We start from the raw sequence: 19,487 nt of genomic DNA on the forward strand, positions 1-19,487 counted from the left end.
GAACTCACTTGGTAGCCCAGGCTGGCCTCGAACTCACAGAGATCCGTCTGTCTCTGCCTCCCGAGTGCTGGGATTAAGGCATGCACCACCACCGCCCAGCGTATTACTCAATATTACAATCACTCAATATTGAAAGAGATGGCTCAGTGGTTAAGAGTAATTGCTGCTCTTGCAGAGGATCTAAGTGCAGCTCTCTTCACCTGGTTCGGAGGCTCATAACTCATGTAAATTCAGTTCCATAGATATCCACACTCATATACCTATAACTCTACACACATGTGCACATTTGCACAAATAAAAGAAAACATTTACAAAGTCAAATCATTTCTAAATATCAAAAATCAAGAAAAGTAAAGATATTATTTATAATTACTCTTCTTCTTAATACTTTTTGCAGTCTCTGTAGTATAGCAGGAATCTTAAAAGTTCTTATTAATAAGTTCAAACATAAGGCCAGTTTGGGGTGAATGCTGGAAGATCAGAGAAGCAGTTCCTCAGCTGATCCTGTTTCCTCAGGCTGGAAGCCTCTGAGTCCTCATCCAGGATGGATCTCAGCTGAACTGCTGCTAGAAGCCTGAAAGTTTAACCAGCCAAATGCTTCTAGTTTCTGGTCCCGCTTTCTGCTATCACTCACTGGGATTAAAGGCTGAGTCACCATGCCTAGCTATTTCCAAGGTGGCCTTGAACTCACAGAGATCCAGAGGAATTTCTGCCTCTGGAAATGCTAGGATTAAAGGCATGTGCTACCACTAACTATCCTCTATGTTTAATATTGTGGCTGTTCTGTCTCTGGCCCCAGAAAAGTTTATTAGGGTGCACAATATTTCGGGGAATACAGTACCACCACACTGTAGTAATAATTTAGCACTTGAAGATATCTGAGCTAATAGCATGTGGGTTCCTACAAACGGTTGTGGCCTTAACAAATTAATGTTTACTTGGGTTTGTATTCAAGAAAACAGCATTATTGCTCCTCCTTGGTGATACATTAGTAATTTAGGGTCACCAGAATAGTAGTGAATTTGTGTGTAGGAATAATATAAGAGGTACTTTTATATATACATGAAAGCATTAGTGATAAGTAATACTGTATTTATTTCCTATTCTTCCTTTGGTTAGTTAAATGCAAATGATTTTGGAAAGAAACAAACTTTATAGAATTTGTTTCACATTTTCATTTTATTACAGCTTTGGTTTTGCTGTGAATACTCTTGTTAACATAGTCTGGCAGACATTCAATAGCAAACTGTGTTCCAGGCAATGAATTTATAATGTTGTAGCAGGAACAATCTCGTGAATGTTGTAAGCCCTTATAGATGATGGAAAAATCAATAACATGGATAAATTTGTAGCAAGCTACCCTATGCGCTTTTAGGTGAGGAGAAGCTCAGTATTATAGACTAAAATTACTTTCATAGAGAAAATAGCCCAGAACATAAATGAAATATTGTAATGTATAATTCAATGATTAGTACAAAATCAATTATGTTAAAAGATAATTATATATGTTATCTTTGTAATGTGCTATATTGCACAGAGTTTAAAATTTTATTTGATAACTTTTAATTTATAGTTTAATTAAACAAAAATACGTTATGATACATAGAATAAATTATGCTCAATGTATTCTGTACTGTATGTCTATTTATAAAATGTAGTAAATATAAGAATAATTCAGTTTCATGAAAATAGCAAATGTTATAAAATCTTGTTCATCTTTTAATTATTCCATTTTATTTTTTTTACATCCTGACTGCTGTTTCCCCTCCTTCTCTCCTCCCAGTCACTCTCCCCCAAGTCCCTTGTACCCCTTCCCCCATACACTCCTCTCTGTTTCTATTCAGAAAGGGGCAGGCCTTCCATGGATATCAACAAAACATGGTATATCAAGTTGTAGTAACACAAAGCACATTGCCTGGTATTAGGGCTGAGCGAGGCAACCTTATACAGTATAAGGAATAGCGTCCCAACAGCCAGTAAAAGAGTCAGAGACAGCCCAGGACTGACCTAGATCCTCTGTATATATCTGAAAGTTGTACAGCTTGGTCTTCTTGTGGGACTCTTAACAGTGGGAGAAGGGTCTGTCTCTGACTCTTGTTCATTTTGTTCATTTTTTTTTTAAATAATGATGAGTTACAGAACTACAGTAGTAATACTGAATTTTCTTTATTCCAGGGTGACAATAATTTTCATACAGGACAGATTATGACAGCTTCTTTCTTAAGGTAAGATTGGTGACACAGTTTGTTCTGAGGGAACCTACTTTTTTTTTTATACGTTTTATTAACAAAAATATTCCATAGTTAAAATTTGCTGGTAGTAGCTACATTTTGCTTTGCTTCAGGGATCTTGTCATTGGTGCCATGATCATATTCCTTTTGTTCAACTGAATCACTTTCACAATAATTCTGAGGATGTTTCTAAAACAGCTACTGAGTAGAACGTATGTAGCTTTGTGTTTTAATTAAAACAGAACTACGTTAACCATGCAAATAGACTAATGGGGTAAAAATAAAATATAGTAAGACAAAAAATAAAATATGCTAATATAAGTAAGCTGACTCCTAGTGAACCCTTCACAATATATTAATATCTTAAATTTTCCTAAAAATTCAAACACAGTGGCCTATTAATTTTCATGAACTTCTAGGCTCTTCAGTTAACTTCCTGGGTAGTTTTGCTCTGTCTGCTTTGACAGTCACAGGTTGACTGTTCATACCCAACACCCCGGCCAGATTACAAAAGCAACGGATTTGATTATAAAGATGCCAACACTTGAGGCTTCCTGTTTTTCAGATAAGTGTAAATATAAATGTTTTTCTTTTTTGACTTGAATTCAATATCTAACCTCTGCTAACCCTTTATTTCAAACTAATTTATGACTTCTACAAATTTTCAGTCTTCCCTTCCATAATTCTGTTATGCTTCCATGATTTCTTTCCCTTCCCTAAAGCAAGGACTTTTTAGCCCATTAATCTCAGCAAACTATTAAGCCTTGTCAACAGAGAAAATGGGTATGAACTTTGTGTGAGCAAGTTGAAGAAAAAGAAGTAATTGGCGTTCCCCTCTCATCTTTTATTCTCCTCAAATAATATGACTTGTAATGCTTTTGAGATTTGTGTAATTATCATTATTATATACTGCTTATCTACAAAAACAATATGTGAAAGCCCATTTTAATTATATGAAAAGGCTTGCTGGGGGAAGTATACCAGTAGAGATGGCCTGTGAGGCTTCATAAGCTCATTCCAATTTCTTTCTGTGTAGGAATGAAATGTGATCTCTCTACTTTCTGCTTCGGCTACCAGGCCTTCTCCATCCATGATGGATTCTACCCTTGTGGAACTGTAGTCTAAAAATTAACCTTTTCTTCATTAAGCTTTTTTTTCTTCAATCAGGATATTTTATCACAGCAATTAAAAAAAGTAACTAATACACTTACGTTTTGGGGGGTATGTAATAAAGTAGCTGTCATTGTCTCCCCACAGTATACACATTTAAAAAGGTTTTGTTGAACTATTTAAAAACCATTTCCAATAGTTTAAATCAGCCTTATTCTAGTTAAGAAAATGTCATTATCATGGTCCTGTATTCGAACCACGAAGGTTTTTGTTTTTGTCTTTTAATTCTAAATTTACAATTGTAAACCATTATAGTGAGCTCATTTGATGAAAATAGTTTACTTTTAGAAAACAATTTTATGTCTTCAAAGCACATTTATTGTGTGTGAGAGAGAGATAGAGAGGGAGTGTGTGTGTGTGTGTGTGTGTGTGTGTGTGTGTGTGTCAGTGTGAGTTCTTGTTTGTGCAAGAGCATATATGTATGCAGGTACACTCACACATACCTCTCTCTCTCTCTCTCTCTCTCTCTCTCTCTCTCTCTCTCTCTCTTTCTCTCTCTCTCCTGTGTGTGTGTGTGTGTGTGTGTGTGTGTGTGTGTGTGTGTGTGTGAAGGCTTGAGGTCAACATCAAGCTTCATTTCTCAGAAAATCTTATCAACTCACTTTGTAACAGGGTCTCTCATCATCTTGAATGTCTAATTAGGCTATACCAGTGGTTCTCATCCTTCCTAATGCTGCAACACTTTAGTACTGTTCCACATGTTGTGGTGAACTCCAAATATATTAACCATATAATAATTATTTTATTGCTACATCTTAAGTGTAATTTTGCTACTGTTATGAATAGCAATGTAAATATCTGATATGCAGGATATCCGATATGTATCCCACACAGAGGTTCATGACTCACAGGTTGAGAAGAGCCAAGCTATACTGTCTAGACAGTGAGATCCAGAAATCCTGATGTCTCCATCTCTCCAGCATGGCAATTCCATGTGTAGTCACTGTATGTGACCTTCTTGTGTGACTTCTACAGATCAAACACAAGTACTCACATTTTAAGCAAACAATTTACCAACCGAAAGAGTCACCTTATCAGGCCCTAGTTTCATGCTCTTGATGGGACAAACTAAAGGTATATTACAAATGAAATGCATGTAATCAAAAGAATGCAGGAGACTTCAACAGTAACTTCCCACAACATTACAGCATATGCACAAAATAAGTGTTTATTTGAATTGTCTTTGGTCAATTTACCTTTGATGTATATGACAGAAATCCATAGAGATAAAAATAGAAACAATAGTGATGATATTTAAAACTTTTGACAGAACATGGTACATGTTTGTCTAAATCCAGAGCATCAGGTTTAAAAAAATACCCTAGATGTACCAAATGAATATAATATATGAGTGGGTTAAATGGATGGCAAGTTTTGTTATTGCATATACTACTAATAATATTAATTGAGCTGAAAACACATGGATAGCCAGATTTGACAAAATCTCATTATACTCAAGAAAACAAAGCACAGGCATTAATAATTCATTTTCAAGCCAGCAAGATGGCTCAGCATTGTAATCACAAAGACCTGGGTTCTATCCCCAGAATCAACATTTTAAGTCACAAGTGGTGCTTTCCCACAGTAATTATACTGATGGTGAAGTGGAGGCAAAGGGAACTGGAGGCTTGCTGGACAGCCATTCTAGTCCCCTTGGTTAACTTCAGGCTTTTGAGATCGCATCTCAAAAACACAAGATGGACAGAACCTGAAGAACTGAGGTTGCTCTTTGGCCTCCAAAGTATGAATTCACAAGTACAAACATAAATTACACCAACACAAACACACGCACACATACACACAAAAAGTTGATTTTCATCTGATAAATATGAGATATACATTTGAACACATTTTATCCTTATAACTAGACAAACACAAAAATCAGGCTGTTGTGTAAATCTTCAAAATAAACAACTGGATATCAGATAAGAAAACATTAAGTAAATGGAGTGTTGATGATGATCAAATGTTATGGTTTTGCCAGTGGTTTTGTCCTTCTTCAATTAGATAGAAAGTTTATACAGTATGTACTACATAACTGTTGACCTCAAAGACGATCATACAATTAAGACAAGAAACACTAAAACATTTAGAGCCTTCATTCCCTTTATTATCTGTAACAGTGTTGCATAATTATAGAATCACAGGCAGAATGTCAATGAGTAATTAGAGAAATTAGCAAAATGTCAAGAATTTTGAATAGGGAAAATTGTAGGAAATAAGTATCTTCCCCTACAAATTAAAAAACTTTTTAAATTAGATCCAGTGAATTATTACAATGTGAGAGTGAGCTGTGACTATGTATTCTAATTCCTATTATTAGATATTTATCTTGATAATCATCTGTCTTTGTGGAACTAGCAGATTGAACCTACAGTCTGTGAATGCTATCATTGAACCACACCCCAAGCTATTCTTTCTTTACAATGCTTGTAATGGACAAGTCAATCTTCTTAAATGTAGATATTTTCTTATGAAATTTTACAGCATGTGAAGATAGTGGATGCTGAAATAATGCTATGTCATTGGGCTGGGTTTTTTGTTTGTTTGTTTGTTTTTTGGTCTTTTAACAACTATGTACTGATTTATTATTGATGTTAATTACTTTGTGCAGTCATAAATTATTTTCTCTCCTCTTATCTCTTTCTTACTGTGTCCCTCTTTAAAAGTTAAGATTCCTTATTGTGTACACATAACTTTAAAAAATTCAAATCAAATAAGGAAATATTACTGCATGAGCTTAACTACACCAGAGTGAGAAGAAAGTGTTAGAAATAACAATGTGTATAGAAGTATGTAGGCTGTTTTGTGCAGTTACGTTTTATGTACCTCACTGTGATACTGAGAATGAAACAGATGTGGACCTGTTTTATCAGATATCATTACCCTTGGGGTAAAATTAGTAACATTGAATGTGAATATGGTGTTCACAACAAAAGAATTTTGTGTGTAATGCTGAAACCAGGTTGATTGTATCTGGCACTCAGTAGAAAATGCACAACCATGTATAAAGCAGTAATAATCACTGACCACTACAAATTCAATTTCAGTCACAGTATCAATTTTAGATGTTATATGAGAGTGTTATTCCTCCTATATTGGAGTATACATGTCTGTTACTTTTGTTGGTGACTGGGTCTAATAAATGCATGAAAGACTATAATCTTATACCAAAGGGACAATTTTGCAATCTTTTCAAATGTACTACAGTGAATGGTGGGAAAGCTTCAGCTAGGCTCAGTCCCATCCTTATCAAATTGAGTTAGTTATCTTCACTCTTTGGGATTTATTTATTTTCTTTTGGCATAAATATGAATGAATGATCATTACTCTTCCCAGTTTACATGTTCTAATCATGTCTGATTTTACGTTATGTTTGAACTTTAATAAACAATCATATTTGAGCCACTAGTCAAAGATATTGGCCCTTGTTTCACAATATAATTAATACTACACTGAGAAGCAATACAGGTGCATTTGTCACATCTAAGTCATGTTTTTCCATCTTTAGCTCCTTTTAATTAGAAACAACTTTTATGATACTAGGGTTTTAAGCTGCAACTTATGTATGTTAGGCAGACACTCTTTCACATGGGCTACATCAGCAGCTAATATCACTCTTTTAAATGCATCAACCCAATGTGTCCACCCAAAAGATTCTCTGCAAGCACTGGAAACCATAGAATGTTTTTACTGATAGTCACTGTTGACTTAGATCCAGTCTATTTTGTCATTTGTTGTGATTTGTTCTATATGCTAAAGATATAAGGTATACCAAACCCCATATTTCAGTATTACTAACTTCTTCCCTTAGCTATGTGAAACCAATATCATAGACATCACACAATTCTTCACAATCAGTCTTCCTTTGCACCACCACCATGAACTTTTAAGATTCAAAAATCTAAAATTAGTGTATATAATGTCGGTATTTAACGGTGGTGGGAAGAATGGGCCAATGATCAAAGTCTCTGAGCCTTCTTTGTCTGAAGAGGCACATGACTTAAACCATGCATTGCCATAAGTTGATCTTCCTTTCTTTAAGATAAGTAGTTCATTCATAGTTTAACATATCCTTTACTTTCAGTGTGCTCTTCTTAATATGCATAATAAACACATTCACATCTCTGTTGCTCTGCATCTAAGAAATTAATTGATTGTCATTAAATGAATGTTTTTATACTGTCCCTCAAAATGCACATGCAGGAAATTTAAATTAAACTCTAGATACACTCTTTCCTATAATAACTGTACTTTCATGTCTCTTACAATGTTGAAGAGTGCTACACACATTAATTAATAATATAAAGAGGCAACTCCAGGCAAGAGTCTAATTGCGGTCTGTCTATCCTCTGAGGTCCTTCATTAGGTCTCAGGAAAGTATCATCACTGACATCATGCATAACCAGTGAAGAAGATAAACTGGAGAAAGTAATAATTCATAGTCTTTAATAAATATTTAAGAATTTCTATCCTCTATTTTCTTTAGGGATTTAGGCTTCTGACAGGTTTAAAACAGGAAATTGTGATTACCCAGAGGTGAAGGAGAAATATGGATTTCCACATAGTTAAGGGGGTTTTTGTTATTTTCTTTTTGTTTTCCTAGATTTTACCAGAACAGATCTAGATGGAAGCATTTTAAATGTATTTAAATAAGCTACTTTAAAAAAAAAAGTACTAAAACAAACATTGTATCTGAAAACTTTCCTCTGGAACTACGCTAATCATTATGAATGACAGCAGATTCAGGCCTGGCCTGGTGTTAACTGGATGTTGACTTTTATTTTCCCAGACTCAGCCTGTGTTATGGATCTTCCTGTTTTGAATGGATGATGCTATATACTTTTGATTTAAACTAGGGTTGATTCTAAAAAGACTGAAAAACTTTCCCCATAGAGTCATGCTATTTAGGTGATTGACTCAAATGCTAAACCAATAAAACTATGTGATTCTAGTCAATTGAAAGAATTCAATCCTGTTGTAGATACAGTGTGTTTATACTTTATTACAAGTGATAAATCATAAATAAAACAATCCACAGAATTTGTATTCATGTCAACAAAGCATGCAATATGATGATTTTGATTATACTAATTCATTTGACAGTCACGTTTTATACCACCTATTGGGTGGCACCTGGCTACATTTTGAAATCATACAGCCAAAATATCTATAAATTCTAAAAATGAAATGTGAACTTCATAATGTCATTCTATTCAGGTTAGGTCAGAATTAAGATTAAACTGTTGTGTATTTGTCCATTTACCAATCACTAGTTACTGTAACTCAATAATAACAATAATAAACTGTGAAGTCAAGTATTGATATACTGAATTTAAAGTTAAGAAACTGCATGTGCAAGCTATACCTAAAATGGCACAAGCAGTAAGGAGGAAACTCAAAATGTTCTTCCCAATCTACCCCGCATCCATATTCAGTCCTTAAAGCTGATGCCAAAATGGCATGGTATTTGTAGTTGCCTTGAAACATAAATGAGAGTTAAGCATCTAAGGATGATGAAACTTGAGGCACAGGAAACAAAGAAACAAAGGCATGTGATGAAATGGATGCCATCATTCAGGAAAGGAAGAGGCTCTTTTGCTAGATAGTCATCCCTGAAATGGGATCCCTACAGACAATGTCAGAAATGCAAGCAGCTGTTGATGTCAAACATTTCTACCATGGAAAGACAAAGTATCTATTATTTGCTAAGTGCTTTAATATAGGTAGAGTATTAGAGTAAATCAGAGCCTTATAAAGACACTGCTGTTATCAGCATAAAGGATGCACAAAAGGAATAAAGAATTTTGACCTAGCTTCAATGAAACTCTGGTATAGCGATGATGACACAATAAGCTTCTCATCAACATTTTCCCACCAATGTACTCGATTGTTTTGAAAAATAAATGTGCAATTTTTACCAAACACTCCACCTTGTGTCTAGCAAATGTTGTTGCTATAGTGACCAATAGAAACCAAGGATAGAGACCTTTCTCCCACAGGACTTAATTCAGGAAAGAAAGAGAGTCTGAAGAAAAGAGCAGCAAACATTAACAGAACAGTGTCAGAGACTTTTCTGAGACACAGTAGACAGTGAAAAGTGAGACTTGGTAAAGTAAAGGAAGTTAAACTCATCACAATGCAGCTTAAACCTAATGGTACACCATCATAGAGATGTATCAGTCTGGCAGCACTTCAAAGGTGCTGTGCTGTTATAATTAGCCAGAAAAAAAAAAAAAAAGCAGGTTTAAAAACACACAGAGAACACACACACACACACACACACACACACACACACACACACAGAGAGAGAGAGAGAGACAGAGACAGAGACAGAGACAGACAAAGACAAAGACAAAGACAGAGAAACAGAGAACACTGGAAAACTGAAGAAACTAGACAGAAATCAGTTGGGCTGAGAACATAGAGTCCTTGCATATGGAAACAATGGTCCCAGAAAGTTGGTACTTGTCAGAGGTGTTCTTCAATTTTTAAAAAACAACCTCAGGGGAGTCTTGGCCCTGGAGGAGATGGGAATGGAGGGGAGGGGCTGGGGTGGAAGGTGGGGATGGGGGTGGGAGGGGGGAGGACAGTGGAACTCATGGCTGATGTGTAAAATTAAAACACAAATATAATAAATACCAAAAAATTTAAAATGTTTAAAAACAAGAAAAAAAAAACAACAAGAACAACAACAAAACAACTCATCTAATTTTGCATACCTCTAAATCTATTTCTAGAATACTGGCACACACTGAGCATGGGTTAAGCAGCCTAATTGTAAAACATAACAAGCATGTATTTTGCATAATATAATGTCTGTAATCTCCAACTGACTTATAATAAAATTATAAAAAATAAATTCCCTCCATTTTTCATTTATATTCTGATCTGACTACACCAACTCTCAGAAAGACACAAGAAGTAAATCGTGTTGCTTGGTTAACAAATTAGTTTACCATTTCCCTTGAGTAGTAGCAGTATTAATTGTTCATAATTTCTAATTGCTCTGCTAAACAACGTCATTTAGTAGAGTATGACTTGATAGTTAATTATACTGGAAAAGGCTCAGCAACAAGATACTTTGTATGTTGGGAGAAAATATATTCATATTTGTATCTTTATGGATTATTCAGGAACACGGGTGACAATGAAATATGACAGGTATGTCAATTCATTAAGAAAAATAGATGAATATGATGAAATTTATAAATCAAGGCCAAATGAATTAAGCTGTGTATTAGATCCAAACTGAATAAAAATACTTAATTTACAATTTGGGAGTCACTTCTAATATTAAAATCTAGCTGTTTTAGAAACAAATATATTATGTGAGAGGTCTTATATTTTAAAAATCTCTTGTGTATACAGCAAGGAATATTCTCAAGTCAAATTACAAAGGCTGAGAGCAATGATTTTTTTAAAAGCATATAATCGTTTTTTTTTAATTTTATAATTAACTTAATTTCAAATATCAGCTATGGATTCTGCCATCCTCCCTCATCCTACCCCCAAATCCACTCCCTATTCCCACCTCGCCCAAGGCAAGATCTCCCCTGGGGAGTCAGCCCAGCCTGGTAGACTCAGCCAAGGCAGGTCCAGTCCCCTCCATTCTACACTGAGGCTAAGCAAACTGTCCAAGCATAGGCCCCAGGCTCCAAAAAGCCAGCCCATGCACCAAGGACAGGTCCTGGATCCACTGCCTGGGGGCCTCCCAAACAGTTCAAGCTAATCAACTCTCTCACTTATCCAGAGGGCCTGGTTCAGTTCCATGGGGGCTCCTCAGCTATTGGTTCACAGTTCATGTGTTTCCACTAGTTTGGCTATTTGCCCCTGTGCTTTTTCCAATTGTGGTCTCAATATCTCTTGCTCATACAGTCCCTCCTCTCTCTCACCAAATGGACTCCTGGAGTTCCACCTGGGGCTTGGCCACAGATCTCTGCATCCACTTCCATCAGACACTAGATGAGAGCTCTATCATGACAGCCATGGTGTTTGGCCATCCAATCACCAGAGTAGGTCAGTTCAGGCTTTCTCTCAACCATTACCAGTAGGCTACAATGAAGGTATCTTTGTGGATTTCTGGGGACCTCTTTAGCACTCTGCTTCTTCCTATTCCCCCAGGGTCTTCATTCATCATGGTATCTCCCTCTCCATTCTCCCACTCTGCTCCTGATCCAGCTGGGACATTCCACTTCCCTAAGCTCTCTTTCCCCCAACCCTTGCCCTCCATTACCTCCATCCCCAAACCCAATTTACTCATGTAGATCTCATCCATTTCTCTGTTGCTGGGTGATCCCTATGTCTTTCTTAGGGTCCTCTTTACTAGGTAGCCTCCCTGGAGTTGTGAGTTGCAATCTGGTTATCCTTTGCCTTACATCTAGTATCCACTTATGAGTGAGTACATACTATGTTTATATTTCTGAGTCTGGGTTACCTCACTCAGGATCATTTTTTTTTTCTAGTTCCATCCATTTGCCTGCAAACCTCATTATGCCATTGTTTTTCTCTACTGAGTAGTACTCCATTGTATATATTACCATATTTTAATTATCCATTCTTTAGTTGAAGGTCATCTAGGTTGTTTCCAGGTTCTTGATATTACAAATAATGCTGCTATGAACATAGTTGAGCATGTGTCCTTGTGGTCTGATTGGGCATTCCTTGGGAATATGCCCAAGAGTGGTATAGCTGGGTCTTGGGAGAGGTTGATTCCCAATTTTCTAGAAAGCATCATATTTATTTCCAAAGTGGCTGTACAAGTTTGCATTCCCACCAACATTGGAGGAGTGTTCCCTTGCTCCACATCCTCTCCAACGTAAGCTGTCTTCAGGGTTTTTGTTCTTAGCCATTCTGACGGGTATAAGATGGTATCTCAGATTCATTTTGATTTGCATTTCCCTGATAAGAATGTTGAGCAATTCCTTAAATGTCTTTCAGCCATTTTAGCTTCTTCTGTTGAGAAGTCTCTGTTTAGCTCTATAGCCCATATCTTTTAATTATAAGTTTTACCATTCAATTAATCATTGTGGTAAAGATGGTTTGTGATATATTATTGCTAACATGAATTTGAAAGGGTAGATTCCAAATGTTCCTACCACACAAATATAACTTATTAAGATGAAGGATATGTTGCTTGAAAATGTTATCAGTTCACAATGTATGCATTCATTAACCATATTGCAATTATTTCAAAGTACATTCAAGGTAGCTAAAATTCCAGTATAAATCAGTTTGAAACTTATACGGACCATTCTTAGCTAAGGAGCTATTGTCAGTTAATAGTGTCTTCAGGAAGAATATAAGGTTATAGCCACTACTAGGTACTCTATGCTTCAGGAGATTACACACCCATACCTATATAGACAGAACCAACTCTACACAGTGGGATATATATATATATATGCTCAGGAGGGGATATTTAGGGCATTAAAGAGGAGTTGTTGGAGAAAAATGGGGTGATTAATAATACAGTGTATATAGGTGTAAAATTCTTTTATTTTTTTTTTAATTCATTTTACATACCAACCACAGATCCCCTTCTCATCCCTCGTCCTGCTCCAAGCCATGTCCCTCCCTCATCTCCTCCTTCAACAGGGTAAGTTTTCCCATGAGGGACAGCTAAGCCTGGTACATTCAGTTGAGGCAGGACCAAGTCCCATGGAACATAGGCACTCATAAATTGATACTAGATATAAAGCAAAGGACAATCAGACCACAACCCACAGCTCCAGAGAAGGTAGGACACAAGAAGGACCCTAAGAGGGATGTACAGATCACCTTGGAAAGGGCAAAGAGAGGAGATCCTGAGGAGTAAACTGGAGTTGGGGGGAGGCAATAGAAAGTAAGGGCTGGGGGATGAGAACATGAGGGAATGGGATGGTCAAACTGGGGGAGGAATGGAGTGGGAGAGAAATGAAAGACGTATCTTGATAGAAGGAGCCATTATGGAGCTAAGGAGAAACCTGTTGCTTGGAAAATTCCCAGGAACCCACAAGGATGACTCCAGATTAGACTACTAGCAACAGTGGTGAGGATGCCTGAGAGCAATGATTTTAAAATGATTATAATATAATAGAGTGAACACTTGTCAAGAAAATTTTCATGTAAAACAAAATATATACTAAAGCTATGGATGTTAAACTTGTATTTAATATTGCTTTTAAATTTTATAATCATATAACAAAATTACAGATTATATTAGAACATTAATTTTATCCATTTTAAAATTTGTATTTATTAATAGAAGAAAAACCAAATTCTATTGTTTTAACCTTAAATAACTAATAGTCATTTTTCTTTAATTTTTCTATTCACAGAATTTATTTTCAAAGGATATGCTCAATAAAAATGGATACTATATTCCTAACTCACTACTAGGATTTTATTTAGTGATTTGTCCATACTTTATTATTGTTATTTTTATTATTATTATTAATAGTCATTTCAAATTCAAAGAAGAAATATTGTGATATGATTAAGTGTCTAGACTCTGGATTCATTATGCTGGGTTTAAATCATATCCCCTAACACTTAAAATTTGTTTATCTTAAAGGGAAAAGGATCAAGAGAGACAGACCTATTCAAACAAAGAATTATAAAAATGCCATTATGAAGCCTATTAGTTTGAAAGTTAAAACAAAAAGTAGACATTCTGGACATTCTAGAGAGGTGGTTCAGTAATAAAGAGGACTTAACTACTCTTACAGAGGAAACAGGTTCAGTTCCTGCCAGTCACATGAGTTACTGTTAGGGGAAGTGAAGCCTCTTCTGGCATCCACAGGATCCTGGGTGCACATAATGCACATACATACACTAGGCACATGCACACATATATACGTGAAATAAATAAATACCTCTGTTTTATAATAAACTATAGAGCAGGTGGTGGTGGCACATACCTTTAAACCCATACTCTGAAGACAGAGGCAGGGAGATTTCTGTGAGTTCTAGATCAGCCTGATCTATATAGAGTAAGTTCCAGGATGGCAAGAGCTGTTACACATAGAAACCTTTTCTTAAAAAAACTCTGTGTGTGTGTGTGTGTGTGTGTGTGTGTGTGTGTGTGTGTGTGTGTGTGGAGAGAGAGAGAGAGAGAGAGAGAGAGAGAGAGAGAGAGAGAGGAGAGAGAAGGGAAATGCTTTAATGTTGTTACCTTTGTTTACATGTGTAAAGGGCTATGTTACTAATGATGCCAATAACTTGTTTGCTATGAAGTTTGGACAAATTATAACATGTGAAATTTTTAGCACAGAGCAAATCCCACAAAAAAAGCTTCATGTACTGGTAATGCATGATTGGGAAAAAAAAATCTGTATCTGAAACTACATGATTGTCCATTAAAAAGCATCATCTCTACTTACATTTCAATGTCATTTGCAAATGTCAGTCTCATGATCATCACAATGTTCACTAGTGCAGACCGTTAGGAAATTAAAGATACAGTACTTGGGATTCCAGTTAACCATAAAATTGTTAAAGCAGTATCAAAGTCACCACGGCACATAGAGTGAAATTTTCAGATAAATGCAGTTGTAAAATGAGTGAATTAAAGACATTTTGATCATAACCTGAATTTCTTCTTTTTCTCAAAGCATTTGCTTTAGAAATATTCTATTACATATTCTATGGAATCTACATAAAGAAGGACCAAAATGCAATGCACATACTACAGAGTAAACAAAATAATTGCATTTTTGTTTGTTGGTGGTTGTTTTTGCTCTTTGGTCTTTTGCCCTTTGGTGGGTGGGCTGCCACCCAGCTCCAAAATAAATCACACAAGGAGGCTTCTTCTTAATTATAAATGCCCAGCTTTAGCTTGGCTTGTCTCTAGCCAGATTTTCTTAACTTAAATTATCCACATCTACCTATTGCCTTTGGGCTTTTACTTTTCTTTCCTTCTTACTCCTTGGCTGGCTGTGCAGCTGAGTGGTTTGATGGTTGTCCCTTGTGGCCGTCCTTCTTCCCCTCTCGTTCCTTGATCTTTCTTCTGACTTCCAGATTTCTCCTTCTATTTATTCTTTCGGCCTGTCAGCCCCACCTATACTTGCTTGTGCCTGACTATTGAATGCTTGGCTCTTTATGAGACCTGTCAGCTGTTTTAGACAGGCACAGCAGGACAGCTGCAAAGAGTTGAACAAAGGCAACACGTCTTTGCATCATTCAACAAAGGTTCCACAGCATAAACACAAGTAGCACACCCGAAAATAATATTCTACAACACTTTGTGGTTTTAAAAAAATATTTTTTAGGAGTTCTGAAAGTTTCTCCAATGTTAGCTAAAGAGACCTTTGGAAGGTGGTGGAGATGGCTTAGTAGAGAATGACTAGCCTGATGACTGACTCTGATATCCTGGACTCACATAAAAGCTGGATACAGCAGTGTTCTTATGCTTCCTAAATTGTCTAGATGATTATTTAATCCTTAAATATAATAAACAAATCATGTAAGAGAAACAAGGTTTTGAATCATAAACTAAAACTGCAGGATATCTTTTATATATGAAAGGAAATTTTTAAATGAGGCTTTATGATTAGGTAACTCAACATAGTCATTATGTATTTTTCAAATATAAAAGAAATAGAAGGAAACAGTCAGTTCCCAGAAAAGTATTCATAAACGTAGTGCCACAGGTCTGCACTTAGCTCTTTCCTTCTCAATTACTGGGATATATCTTTATTTCCTTTAGGGTGAAATGTAGCATCGAATACAAAAAGGAACTATATTTATTGAATGTTTTCTAATAATGTTTTCCTTGAAATATTTTCTTCAAGTTTTGCAATTATTTGTTGTCTAATACTGATTTAGAAGCCAAGTCCAATGTAGATTAGATTTTTTTTTTTTTTTGTTTCTCACATAATATATCTTCAGTGGGGTTTACCTCTCCTTAGACGCCTCCTGGTTCCTCTCCACCTGCCCCTCCTATGTGGATCTCCTCCCTTTCTCCCATTGATTAGAAACCAAGCAAGCTTCTAAGAAAAAAAATAATAACCAATTAAAATAAAACAAAAATGAACACATCAGAATTGGACGAGGCAAACAGAAGAAAACGAGCCCAAGCAAAGGCACAAGAATCAGAGACCCACTCATCTGCACTCTCGGGAATCCCACAGATTCACTAAACCTCGAGTCGTAATATAGATAATGTGCAAAGAACACAGTGCAGACCAGGGCCACGGCTTCAGGCTCCCGGAGTCCATTATGAGCTTCAGTCAATTTAGAGTGTCTTATTGGCTGTTGTCCTCCAACCCCTTGACTCTTACACACTTCCAGTTTCTTCTTACCCATGATTCCCTGAGCCCTGAGGATTTGATGGAAAGTCCCATTTAGAACTGATTGTTCCAAAATCTCCCTCTCCCACTCCGCCTCATCCCTCCTGTTCACCGTCTCATCGCTCCATATGTGTGTGTGTGTGTGTGTGTGTGTGTGTGTGTGTGTGTGTGCGCGCGCGCAAACATGTGCATATATGTGTATACATGTATAAAATGTTCTGAAAATTACATTATAAAAAAAGTGTTATCTATAAAGTACAGAATAAGAATAAAAAAGAATGTTTATAATTAATATCATTATAATGCTTATGTAATATGTACATACTCATAATGTCTGACTGTGGATCTCTGTGTTTTCCCCCAACTGCTACATGAGGAAGTTTCTCTGATGATGGCTGATCAAGGCAGTGAGTGATCTATGAGTAGATCAGTACGTCATTAGGAGTCATTTTATTGCTACATCTTTTTTTTGTTTGTTTGTTTGTCTTTTTTATTGTTGCAAGTACAGTAGTAGTTGGTTTTATCCTAGGTCCCTGAGCTATTTAGTGTCAGGTTCTTAGTCACCCAAGCAGTATCTGTTATGTGTTCCATTACACAGAATGGGCCTTAAGTCTAATCAGACATTGGTCGGTTTCTCCCACAAAATTTGTGTAACCATTGCCCTAGCACCTCTTGCAGGCAATACAGATTTTTAGTTTGAAGTATTTTTTCCTCACTTGGTCTTTATGTTTTCCTTTGGTAGAATGCAGTCTGCCTTCCTGTCCCAAAGATGCTAGAAATTATGGGTGAAGTCTCTATGTAGACATCAGCCTGATCTCTCTATATTCAAAGAAGTTTGTAGGTGTTGCCTTCAGCAACTTATAGTCTTGGGAACAGCCTGGGCTGTTTGGTGATTCCCACAGCATCCCTTTAGCCAATAAATCAGTTATTTATGGTTATTATCAGTATCATGGTACTATAAGCTTCATCATTTGGTGATAAGAGATGGCCAGTTAGGGCTCTCTCTCCCCCACTTTTCGGTAATTTCACTTAGATGTCCCACATACATATATAGCTATGTGTACACACACACACACACACACACACACACACACACACACACACACACACATACACACACACACATATGTATGTATAATATATGTGATTCTTATGGTGCTTCTATTGTATTAGGTTTTCATACTATTTCACAAATGACTCTTAATTTTGGTTGTCTCTCCCCATATTTCCTCTCTCATCCTCTCTCCCCTCCATTCAGTGACAACTCCTTTGAATATACCTCTGGACCATGTAGAAATTATGTTCAGGAAGGTTGGGAAACACAAGAAATGTATTTAAATCTTCTGTCAACAATAGTAGTGCAGATCTCCTTCAATTAATTGGATAAGTGAAGGATGTAAGTTGTTCACCGTACAAATGGCTTCTCTTAAACCAATATTTATATTCAATATACAGGTATAATCTACAGGATTAGAGAGAGTTAAAAGTGTCCCTCATAAATCATTGGACTGAAACATTCCTGTTATATGTATAAAAATTAAGTAAAAAAGTATACTATAAATATTGATGTCACAGAATTTTCATAATAGGAAATAGTTTGAACATATATAAACATATATTTAAAGGGACAGGGTTACAGTAATGTCTTTCATATAATGTACATATGCAGTATATATGAAGCATTAAAAAGACACACCACAGTGCAGTATATTTCCTTAAAGTATATGTAGAAATAGAATCTCTGCACATGCATGTGCATGTATGTGTTTACATATATAAAATGTTCTGAAGATCACATTATAAAAAAACTATCCATGAATAAAGTACAGAATAAGAATAAAAAGGAGGGTTTACAATTAATATCATTATAATGCTTTTGTAATATTTGTCATAACATTTGCTTTTTTCTCTCTCTTTAGCCCAGAACTCATTATATATGCCTGACAAGTTTCAGAATTTTGGGAATCTCCCTGTCCTAGCCTCTTAATACTGTAATTACTACATAAGAACTACCATACCTGCCTTATTTTAAATCCTGTATTAGGAAAGCTATAAGATTTCAAGATCAGTAACATAAAAATGCCATTGTAACTTCATATGAGAAATGTCCATAAATTTTAAAATATATTTTTGATTTTATAGCTGTAATAGATATTTTTGTTCATAACTTATATATGATTCTCCAAACACACACACACACACACACACACACACACACACACACACACACACATATATATATATATATATATATATATATATATATATATATATATATATATTTTCTATGTATTTCTCAAGATAAGATACTTTAACAAAATACTTTAATTCTCCAATGGCATACTTAATGATTGACACTAGTAGTATTAATATTGTAGTTTATACCCAGTAGAGGTTAGCCTTTGAGAGATATATTCTATGTAATTCTTTTAATTTAATTGATTATCTACATAATATCGTGATTCAGGGATATTTTGATTTCATATGGGAAATGCTGCTAGATAGATTAAAATGATGAACCTAGAAAAATTAGTTATAACTATTGAGAATATTGCTTTTTTCTAAATTGAGTTTTTCATTACAGGTTTTCATTATACACTTAGATCACAGCTTTCCAATCAATAAAGCAATTCATATCATGAGAAATGAAAAAGCTAACTGAAAAGTCTACATAGAATTGATGTTTAAGGGCCTGACAATAAATCTATGTTAATATTTCTCATTTAAATTTCATTTTTCTATACTAAAAACCACCTGATAGCCCTCTAAGAAAATTGCAATTAGGAGACAAAGATGAAATCGTGATTCTGGTTCT

General features: G+C 35.6%; 1 protein-coding gene across 4 annotated transcripts in view; it reads left to right on the forward strand.

Annotated features, from left to right (window-relative positions):
• The window catches only part of Mgat4c (MGAT4 family member C), a 255,566-nt gene that overhangs the window by 205,687 nt on the left and 30,392 nt on the right, over positions 1-19,487 (forward strand). For 2 of the 4 annotated variants that reach the window (XM_036169807.1, XM_036169808.1), the window contains exon 2: positions 2,176-2,225. The gene's annotated coding sequence lies outside the window, so the exon portion shown is untranslated. Of the gene's footprint in view, positions 1-2,175; positions 2,226-2,783; positions 2,803-17,051; positions 17,080-19,487 lie in introns of those variants that run through there. The other 2 variants (XM_036169810.1, XM_036169809.1) reach the window with 2 other exon arrangements.

The sequence above is a fragment of the Onychomys torridus genome, chromosome 20 (assembly GCF_903995425.1).
Source record: "Onychomys torridus chromosome 20, mOncTor1.1, whole genome shotgun sequence".
Taxonomy (NCBI): domain Eukaryota; kingdom Metazoa; phylum Chordata; class Mammalia; order Rodentia; family Cricetidae; genus Onychomys; species Onychomys torridus.